General features: G+C 40.2%; 2 protein-coding genes across 2 annotated transcripts in view; one reads left to right on the top strand and one right to left on the bottom strand.

Moving 5' to 3' along the window:
• The window catches only part of sertm1 (serine rich and transmembrane domain containing 1), a 19,664-nt gene extending 13,130 nt beyond the window's left edge, over window positions 1-6,534 (bottom strand). The window contains exons 1-2 of the mRNA XM_014003304.1: window positions 6,464-6,534; window positions 3,747-3,960 (exon numbers count right to left, since the gene is read on the bottom strand). The gene's annotated coding sequence lies outside the window, so the exon portion shown is untranslated. The remainder of the gene's footprint in view (window positions 1-3,746; window positions 3,961-6,463) is intronic.
• Window positions 6,535-6,559: 25 nt separating this feature from the next.
• Window positions 6,560-10,773, top strand: part of ccna1 (cyclin A1) — a 14,059-nt gene continuing 9,845 nt past the window's right edge. The window contains exons 1-3 of the mRNA XM_014003301.1: window positions 6,560-6,603; window positions 7,314-7,405; window positions 9,797-9,874. The gene's annotated coding sequence lies outside the window, so the exon portion shown is untranslated. The remainder of the gene's footprint in view (window positions 6,604-7,313; window positions 7,406-9,796; window positions 9,875-10,773) is intronic.

The following is a 10,773-nucleotide window of genomic DNA, read 5'->3' as shown; positions in this document are numbered from 1 at the left end:
GTCATATAACTAGTACCACTTCAGTCAAACGTAATGATGATTCTCCAAAACTATAATGTACTACAACTGATTATTGAATGTAAACTATTTATTTACCCCCCCACCCAGAACGTTTATTCATAGGCTTTTTTCAACTCAAATTAAACACAAATATAAAAACATTGGCTTGAAAGTGAATAACTAATTAAATAAATAAACCAGGTAATGGCAGGTGCAGAGAAGAGCAGTGTCCATAATACTTTGTATTGTCCAAAGAAACATCAGAAATTCACCCAAATGAACAAATTCCATGAGATTCTACATTTTATACTGGATTCCATTTTGTGTTAATTCTGTGATTTTGTCTGCAATTTCCACATTGCGGAAATCATAGGGTGCTACTTGATTCAGTCCTATTTTCATATATTATTTTACACACCTGATAAATTTTTCCATGTATTCCCTGAAATATGCTTGCGTACCCCAAGGGGTCTGTTCATAACTTTTATGGAAGTAATTTCTAGGCACAGCCAAGGTGTTGAGGGGATTTGTTTTGGTGACCTTAGGATCACATCTCTGCTTTTTGCGGTTGATGTGGTCCTATTGGCTTCATCAGACCGTGATCGCCAGCTCTCACTGGAGCGGTGCGCAGTTGAGTGTGAAGCGGCCGGGATGAGGATCAGTGCCTCCAAATCCGAGACCATGGTCTTGAGCCGGAAAATGGTAGGGTGCCTTCTCTGGGTGGGCGAGGAGGTCCTGCACCAAGTGGAGGGGTTTAAGTATCTCGGGGTTTTGTTCATGAATGAGGGAAGAATGGAGTGAGTGATCGACAGGCGGATTGGTGCAGCGTCTGCAGTGATGCGGGTGCTGTACCGATCTGTTGTGGTGAAGTGAGAGCTGAGCCAAAAGGCAAAGTTTTCGGTTTACCGGTCGATCTACAGTCCTACCCTCATCTATGGTCACAAGCTTTGGGTAGTGACCGAAAGAACGAGATCGCAGATACAAGCAGACGGAATGAGTTTCCTCCACAGGGTATCTGGGCTCACCCTTAGAGATAGGGTGAGAAGCTCAGTCATCCAGGAGGGACTCAAAGTAGAGCCACTGCTCCTCCATGTCGAGAGGAGCCAGTTGAGGTGGCTCGGGCATCTGGTTAGGATGCCTCCTGTATGCCTCCCTGGTGAGGTGTTCCGGGTACATCCCACTAGGAGGAAACCCAGAGGAAGACCCAGGACATGCTGGAGGGACTATGTTTCTCAGCTGGCCAGGGAACGCCTTGAGTTTCCCCTGGACGAGTTGGTCCAAGTGGCTGGGGAGGGGAGAGAGAAGTCTGGGTCTCTCTGCATAGACTGCTGTCCCCGAGACCCAAACCCGGAGAAATGGCAGAAAACGGACGGACCCCAAGGGGTACATGTATCCCTGGTTGGGAATCATTGCCCTACAGGACATAAAACTTGCAGTTGTTGCACTTCAAACTGCTGGACCACAGATACCATTAATGGTGATTTCAATGAACACATGTTGAATTTAAATTTTGAATTTCATTTTCAGCAGCATTAGCAGTGTTTAGCATTGATATTTGTCACACTAAACATTGCTAATCACTACTAATCGCTGCTAATTGATGCTAATTCTACGTGTGGGTAATATCGTTTTTTTTCAAGGAATGCTAGGCTTTTAATATTTTATTTTGTGTTTGTACCAAATACTTGAAAAACAACAAAAAATGGGGATACAAAAACTGATCACACGTTTCTAAGTTGGATATGCAAGTCTGCACTCACACACTTTNAGAGGAGCCAGTTGAGGTGGCTCGGGCATCTGGTTAGGATGCCTCCTGTATGCCTCCCTGTTGAGGTGTTCCGGGTACATCCCACTAGGAGGAAACCCAGAGGAAGACTCAGGACATGCTGGAGGGACTATGTTTCTCAGCTGGCCAGGGAACGCCTTGGGTTTCCCCTGGACGAGTTGGTCCAAGTGGCTGGGGAGGGGAGAGAGAAGTCTGGGTCTCTCTGCATAGACTGCTGCCCCCAAGACCCGAACCCGGATAAATGGAAGAAAACGGACGGACCCCAAGGGGTACATGTATCCCTGGTTGGGAATCATTGCCCTACAGGACATAAAACTTGCAGTCGTTGCACTTCAAACTGCTGGACCACAGATACCATTAATGGTGATTTCAATAAACACATGTTGAATTTAAATTTTGAATTTCATTTTCAGCAGCATTAGCAGTGTTTAGCATTGATATTTGTCACACTAACCATTGCTAATCACTGCTAATCGCTGCTAATTGATGCTAATTCTACGTGTGGGTAATTTGTTTTTTTTTTTCAAGGAATGCTAGGCTTTTAATATTTTATTTTGTGTTTGTACCAAATACTTGAAAAACAACAAAAAATGGGGATACAAAAACTGATCACACGTTTCTAAGTTGGATATGCAAGTCTGCACTCACACACTTTCAGCTTATATAATTTTAGCCTCACCGTCAAATTCAAACAAAAAAATTAAGAGATGAAAGTATCAAACATTTTTGACATCTTATATTCTAAAAGCCAGGTCAAAAGAAAGCAGACTACATAAATTCCCAAATGGCTCCTGCAGCCCCGAATACCACAGATAACCCTCACAGAGGTCGCAGATATGCAACCTTGATGATAGAGAAAAGAAAGTGACACTCCTATTTGCGAAACAAGCTTCTGCATTTTTCCAATTTCCTTTTACAGGGAAAACAAACACAACATTGCCATTCTAAGGTTCAAAATAAATAAATAAAAATAGGAGGTAGTTTTGAATGTATTCTACTAAACAAAAGATTTGGGATTTCTATTCATTGCATTCATACACATTTGAATGACAAAAATCTCTTGCTGCACACCTGAATGCACTCAGCGCGACAGCAGGGGTCGAGCACCACCGTGACCCAGCTGTTATCTGATTCTCTCAGATATTCAGAGCATTAAAGTCTGGGTTTGAAAGGGAACAAATTGGGATGAGATTTCAAAGGAGCTGCGAAACGCTTGTTGTAACTGACAGTAAGGTAACATGAGCCGAAACCCACGCAGACTTGCTGTAATGGATGTTTTTTTTTTGTTGTTGTTGTTTTTGGTCAGTGGCTAGTGAGGATAATGAGCTTTGATGTTTTTGGTGTGTGAGTTCCTGCTTGTTAGTTTAAGTATTTACACCTATCGCTCATACTTTTCAAACAATTTCTTACACTTTTGAATGCGGCCCTCTCTAAATCGGATCATGACAACCTGTCTTTGTGCAGCTTTTCTTCCTGTTTATTACTTTTTTTTTTTATAAGAGTTCATTCTCTGGCTAAGATGACACTTTTAWGGCTTCATTGTTTTTACCTCACCCTGGGGAGACAATTGCTTCACTCATTACTTCTTATTTATCCCCTCCACTGCCCCCATTAAAACCGGCTCATTCCCCAGGTTGATGAATAGATACATGTGTTTCTRCACATCTCCCTTATATTCTTCACTGGATGCAAAGGCAAACAGAAACATAAGACTTTAACCTTTCTTAGTTATTTTTCCATTTGTTGTTCCAGTTACTGGTTTCTATTATCAGTCGTATGAAGTTCCTGAGTGACTGAAAAGCACTGTTTGAAGCAGGAAGCCCCTAATAATAATAATAATAATAATAATAATAATAATAATAATAATAATAATAATAATAATAATAATAACAGTAGGAAACCTTTCATTAAAAGCAGCCAAAAGCAGAATGAAAATGAAGAAATTTTAAGAGTTACCAACCTGTTTTTCTTTTTATTATTTGCTGTGAGAGGCAGCTCCTGCTCGATCACTTTGTGCAGAAATCCATTCTGTGTTCAGTCTTGTAACCGGGCAAASCAGATATCTCCTGCCCCAGAGATCTCCCTGTCTGCTTGCTCTGCCTCGCTGTCATTCAGTGACACACACACATACACACACAAGCGCCACAGCTGGAGYAGACAGATGCAGCTCCTCTCTATGAATGGAGACACAAACAGAAGCTGCTATGAATGATGCAGCTTTTTTCCTCAAGAAGTGGTGAAGAGGAAAGAAAAGGGGGTGCAGGGTGTGTGTGCCGTGCTTATTCTAATCCCATCCCCTCTCAGTGTGTGTGACTCCCTTCACTCCGCCCTCCCACTCTCCTCTCTGCTTGCTCATCACCTTCAATAATGATCACATCAACAGTTAAACCTGTTCTTCTGTGTYGTGTCGGGGCTCATTTGGCCAAAGTAGATGCTGCTCGCAGACGGGYGGCTGCTCAGCACTGGAATACAAATAAGTCAGAACAGTGAGATTAAAAAAAAGGTCAATGGATCAATGTTGAAACCTKAGTCTTTGCTTTGCTGCTCAGCAGACTGAAACAGGATGACTTGGCTGAGACTCCGAACAAGCAGATTACTGAAAAAACAAGCTTTGGAAAAAAAAATTACAAAGGCTTTTAAAGCCATATTTCTGATGTTTGGAAGTGGAGTTCTATGGAAAAGTTATGAAYGGTTAATACTGTCTTACCTGTTGTTGATTTTGACCAATTACAGTTTGCAGAAATAGAGTTCAAACTTAATTTTAATGAAATTCTTTAAGCCAATTCTTACAGCCAAAACCAAAGGGGACCACAGTCATTCAAAAACAACTGTAATCTTGAAAACATTGTGGTGAACACCATTCTATAAGTCGTAACATTACTGCCAGTCTSACCTACACTAAACTTTTTTRTTATTTAGCTCACTAGTTAAAAMATTTCCACCAACATTTCATTGTTATTTAGCTCACTGTTCTTGTGTTTTGCAATTTTTTGCTAACTCCTAAATCTAAATGTAAATGTTAAAATGTAAATCCATCCATTCCTCCATCCATTTTCTTCCTCTTATCCAGGGTTGGGTCACTTCACGGGGGCAGCAGCCTAAGCAGAGAGACCCAGACTTCCCTCTCACCAGCCACTTGGGCCAGCTCCTCTGGGGGAATCTCAAGGCGTTCCCAGGCCAGTTGAGAAATCTAGTCCCTCCAACGTGTCCTGGGTCTCCCTCTGGGTCTCCCCCCAGTTAAATGTAAAAGTTGTTAAATGTKGTAGTTTTCATTGAAGTATTTTCAAATGAAACACAACCTTTGCCATTGATACATGAATTTTGTTATGATGTCGTAATCCTGCAACGTAGCTAGTGCTGCTGACACTGCTAGCAATGCTAACACTGCCTACACTTCCCTACAAGACATCAACCTTGGGTGTCTGAGCTGCATTTTAAACTGCCAGACCCCAGGTACCACCCATATTGTTTTCAGTGAAYGCATTTTGAATTTAAATGTTAAATTTTCAGCAGCGTTAGCATTTTCATTTGTCGCAGGATGATGACATCACAACAGAAGTCGCGCACCACTGACTAAAAAGCTGTGCTCAATCCTGCAGATACTTAAATATAAAAATTATTATTTAGCTGCAACATTTATGATTAATCTTTTTCATTTAGATTTTGCACATTTAGATTTAGGATTTCACATTTACAYATACTTTTTAACCTTTAATAAAATGAGCATAATGTAAGAAGAGTGAGCTAAATAATAAAATGTGAGCGGACATTTTTTACTAGGATTTTACACTCAGAAGGTGAGCTACTTATGAAAAACGTGTTGGTGACATTTCATAACATTTTATTTCACACTTGGTGCCTCATATATCTGCACMTTTGGGCCATGACCTTCAGTGTGCAACCCAGTGGTTTGTAGTGGAGTGTGAAGGGCAGGGTGGCGTGGCCCGGGTGATGATTTCTGTCATCTGGGGGCAGTTAAAGTAGAGCCATTGCTCCTTCCAATCAAAAGGAGATGGTTCAGAGATTTGGACACGCTATTTTGAGCACAAACTTCAAGGACACCTCTTGGGGCTTTAAAGGTCAACTTTTCCCCAAAACCCCATTTCTGAAAATCAGAGCTACCTCTTTAGTTTTTCAAATCTGCTTCCTCCTTTTTTAAACCATGTTAACAACAGATCCTCTTTATTCTATCTAAAGATGAACACCCAGGGTATTTACATGTAAAACATTACTCACAAGCTCTTTCGTTTTTTTTCCTTAACTGTCAAAACAAAGATGATTTTACTCCTAAAGTGTGTCACAGTGGGCCCAAACACACTCTGACTCTTCCTCCCTCTCTGCAGTGCTGTCATGGTGTTCAGATTTATCTGGACAAGTTTTGAAATATGCATCTGCAGCTTGACAGAATATATTTAAACATGACTTCTGGCTGTCACAATTTGTGTCTCCGTCTCCGCTGAGAGTCATACTTTTCCTTTTCCTCACTACCCTCCAGACCCCTGCACTGCTGTCAGAATGGCCCCACCCCACCCCCACACTTCATCATCCCTCATTGTTGTGTGATTGAATCAGCCAGCATTTTCTTCCCCCCGAGTCCAGCTTCTCTTTCTCCTGCTCAGTTTCACACAGTTGTTTTGGAACCATTCTCCTTCAGCTGCTATGAGTTTGGTGTCCTACCTGTCTGCCTGTCCACCTTCCTGAAAGAGCTTCACTTCCCTGCGCTCGCYGACTCGACTGTGGCTTCATTTAACTCCCAACATGAGCTCCGATTTTTTTTCTTTTAACGGTGATGAGAAGTAGTTTGAATCTGCGCTGAGGTACTGTTTGTGTTGACAGCTAATGTCACTAAACCAACATGTTTACAATGTTTTCTTGCTTGCAATGTGACTTTAAAGGCGTTAGCAATCTTATAAAACACACTGGGATGTCACAAACACACTAGGTTCCAAAGTAAACTGGGGCAAAAACAAAAACCAACATCATGAAAAAACCCTAAATGTCTGTTTGACACAAGCAGAACTGTAAGAGCTCAGATTGTATATTTCTTTGCTGGTTTAAATTCTTTTCTGAGAGCTGTACAAAAACAGCATGTAATGCGGTAGATTATTCTTTGTTGTAACAATGATTTTTGGCACCTGATTGGCAGCACCTGGAGGTACCAGAATCTCAAAACAAGAATCAATGGCAACAACAAAATAAGCTGTTTGGCAGAGAATATTTGACAATTTTTTCATGTGCACCACACACTTACAGCTCTACTGCTCATCTCACAACTGCCTGTTCCTTACAAACGTTGTACCATTTAAAAGAGAAATTAACAGGCTTTCCAGCAGTATAAGGTTTAATTGTTACAACAAAGAAATAATCTACCATTCACAAATTTCCTTACTTTCGTGCTAAGTTTACAAGAATTTTCTTAGATAAAAACACTCAAATATGCCACTTTTGAAGTAAAAAAATATATGTCTACAATTTGTAATTTTTTTAGTAATTCATTATTGCTTGTTTGTCCTGTTTTGGGTTTCAGGGATCAGTATTTGGAACTTCTTCCCATTATAACTACGAATGTTTACACCAGTTCAATGCAGCAACAGTTCAAGAGAATAAAATACAGGTTATGTAAGTAAACCATCTTCATTTCAATGTTATCCTCCATCTTGATTATACACAGGTGGCAGGTGAGAAAAGGAACAGTTACCTTTGAAGACAGTAGAATCAGACACAGGATCATCATCATAGGCTGGTTGGAGCTGAGAGAACAGGAGCGAGACTCAGAAAAACACAGAAGCTCTGAGTTAGGGGAGAAAAAACAAAGAATGAACTTACACCTAATGATAACATTAATCACAATTATGGAAAAAGATGTGCCATAAAGAGGCAGGACATGAATAATAATAATAAAAAAACCTTTGCATGCACCTTTTCCTGCCATAATTCCAGTATTACCACCTTGGAGCCATTCCTGCAGCTAAATCACGTAGAAATACATATTTTAAATTTTTTTCCAGTATTTCAAATATTTGGTTTTACAGTTGCACCTTCTATGTTTATGTTCTCTTTTTTAACTGTTTAAAGAGCTCATGTAAGAATGATGCATTTTGCAGGAACTAAAAACCAGCCCCATCAAATTTAAAGGGAACGTTGTGCACATTTTTAAAACCACGTGTGAGCTCGTTAGCACCTCAACAGTATTCATGAGAGTATGACAGATGACACCTGCCCCCTGCTCTGTGAAGGAGAAACGGTGCCATCTCCCTCACAGATGCGAGTGTCCTCGGCCATCTGCCTTGCAGACACCAGAGCACCAGAGGGGAATCGTGTCAAAGCAAAAAAATAAATAATTATTTTAAAAAAGGGACGAGATATGACGTCTGCTTCTTATCTAAATCCAGATTCACATATGTAGCTCAGCCAAAATGTGAATATAGTGGAATATTTCTGGAGATTGAGCACATATGAAAACATTTTCTTAATCTGAAGTCCCAGAAGGGAAAAAAAACATGATAAATATTTTAATAAAGTCCCACAGATGCTGTGTTAGGGGAGAAACCAAGGGCAGAGAAAAGAGAGTGATGCAAWTAATTTAATTATTCTAATAATGGTTTCCCCTCACCTTCACTCTGCTAATCACACTTCCTGGCCTATCACAGGAAATCAACAATTCCCCCATCCTTGAAAGTGTTTGGCAAAGCTAATTAGGCCAGTGTGAGTAACATACACTGTCTGCGGGAGCTTTTCAAAGATCTTCAGAGCTTTTTGCATCGCTCGTGTGTTTGTTTGATACACGAGAGAGGACTGAGGGATAAAGATAAGAGCTCTGGCCTCAATTGGCTTTTTGTCACTAATCCCAGAGGGCACAGAAGTGGCCGTCATGTCATTCACCCACATCCAAGTCTGCTCTGCCTCCACGCCATTCTGGCTCTGCCCTTGTGAGGACACCAGTTTCTGCGCTGCATGTTAATGAGACATGCGCCAGAGGAGGAGGAGGAGGAGGGGGGTTTGATTTGACATTCTGCTAAAGCCCCATGTGGACACAAGTTTTAAAGTCTGGAATAAAGAAAAAAAAAAGSATGGATGGAAATGTCAGAACGGGCTGCAGAGACGTTGCATGCTCAATATTTAGGCAATTTGTCTTTGTAAAGATTCATGCTGTTGTATTCACCCGAAGGAAATGGTTTGCTCTTTTTTCTAAAGTTAGGTTTTGTATGTGTGTTTTTTATGCATTTGTGTGAATGATATTTACTTATAATTTGCAGTTTGAGTCACTAGATGTCAGATGAATAGGACACAGTGGATCTTCAATTATCAGATTAGAGATAAGGATTTTTTAAAAATCTGGTATTCAAACTTAGCAAAGACAAAAATGGCTGCAACTCAGCTAATCTTACAGATGTTGAGCACAAAAAAGCAGAATCTGTGTTTAAAATCTGTTAGCAAACTAGCTTAAAGGGGTGAGATGGGAAGTAACTTGTTTAAGTAACTCAGGAAAGGGGTGAAAGAGGGGCTTGTGGAGTTACAATAAGGAGGAATTCAGACCAAAGCATTGCAGTTCCACTTTGTATAGACCCCAACTGATGGATTTAAATGTAAAAAAAGAAGGATTTAAAAGCATGGTATGTCTCTATACTACGGGTGACATTTGTAAAGTTACACAGTCAACAATTACCACCAATATTTTTGTTTTATTTAGCCTTTTATATGAAAAAAAGAACATATTTATTTTTCAAAGTCAGTTTTTCACCATGTGATTCATACATTTATAAATGTCATAGTTTATAAACTAAATATTTAACTTACAAATTAAATATTTAGTTAGCAAGCTAAATATTTAATTTGTAAGTTAAATATTTAGTTTACAAACTATCACATTTATGAATCATATGGTGAAAAACTGACTTTGAAAAATAAAACTGTTCTTTTTCTCATATAAAAGGCTAAATAAAACAAAAATATTGGTGGTAATTTTTGACTGTGTAACTTTACAAACGGCACCCCGTATGTCTCTTTTAGGAGTCATCGGACCATCAGGACTCAGAGGAATGTCAGTGTTTCAGAGAGGAACAGAGTCACGGGGAACGAGATGAAAAGGTAAGTTTATTTATTTAAACAAGAGCATTTCTGCATCTGTGGAGGCAACGAAGAAGCTTGTCAGATTGGGGTTGGAGGTAAACCATAAATTCCAGGTGGATATTGAGCTTACAAAAGAGACAGTGGCATGGATTAAAGATGAGTATGATATCCAAAGAAGGGGTGAGGAACAGAGGCAGGGTCCCAGGAGAGCAGACTTGGAGGAACAAGAAGAAACTTCTGAGACCGTCTGAGGATTTTCAGAAGGCACAAGAAAAGTTGAACTCAGGAAAGTTACTTGTTACTTGTTACTTTGTGCAGCCATGAACTAAACGATTGGCCTGTGATGTTCCAGCAAAGGTCTGCTTCTCAGCAAAGACTTTATGAAGGCCCAGGAGTCATCTCTGGAGATGAGGAACAGCTGCGACCAATTTGCTGCCAGCCAATCAGGGTTTTGCAGGTGTGGCTGTGACAGATACCACATAGACCAATTTTAATTACACACTCGTAAAATAATCATTAAATGTACATCGACTTCTGATTGACACTAGAAGTCAACCCTATTTAGAATAACTACTACAGCGAATATACCTTTGCCAATACAAAAATGTCTACACCTTCCCCAAATTTGAGGATAATTGTAGGTGCATATTCAGTGACTGCCTGTATATATTTCTGATGAAGTAACAGAAAACATATATTCATATTGTGTAAAGAATTATCTACGGATCACAGTTTTTTCTTTTTTCAAATCCTTCAGAAAAATGAAACCGAGCCAATAAATTCGGAGCAGATTTCAGCTCTTTTCGTCTCACAGCAGCGGCTCGCCAATCAAGAGAGATCCCTGCAGAGCTGAATGCATGGAGCAGAACAAGCATACTGAGGCGTAACAATGACACACCCACTGACCTCCCCTCACA

Source organism: Austrofundulus limnaeus, unplaced genomic scaffold (genome assembly GCF_001266775.1).
Source record: "Austrofundulus limnaeus strain Quisiro unplaced genomic scaffold, Austrofundulus_limnaeus-1.0 Scaffold17, whole genome shotgun sequence".
Lineage (NCBI taxonomy): Eukaryota > Metazoa > Chordata > Actinopteri > Cyprinodontiformes > Rivulidae > Austrofundulus > Austrofundulus limnaeus.
This window is presented reverse-complemented; position numbering and strand designations above follow the sequence as displayed.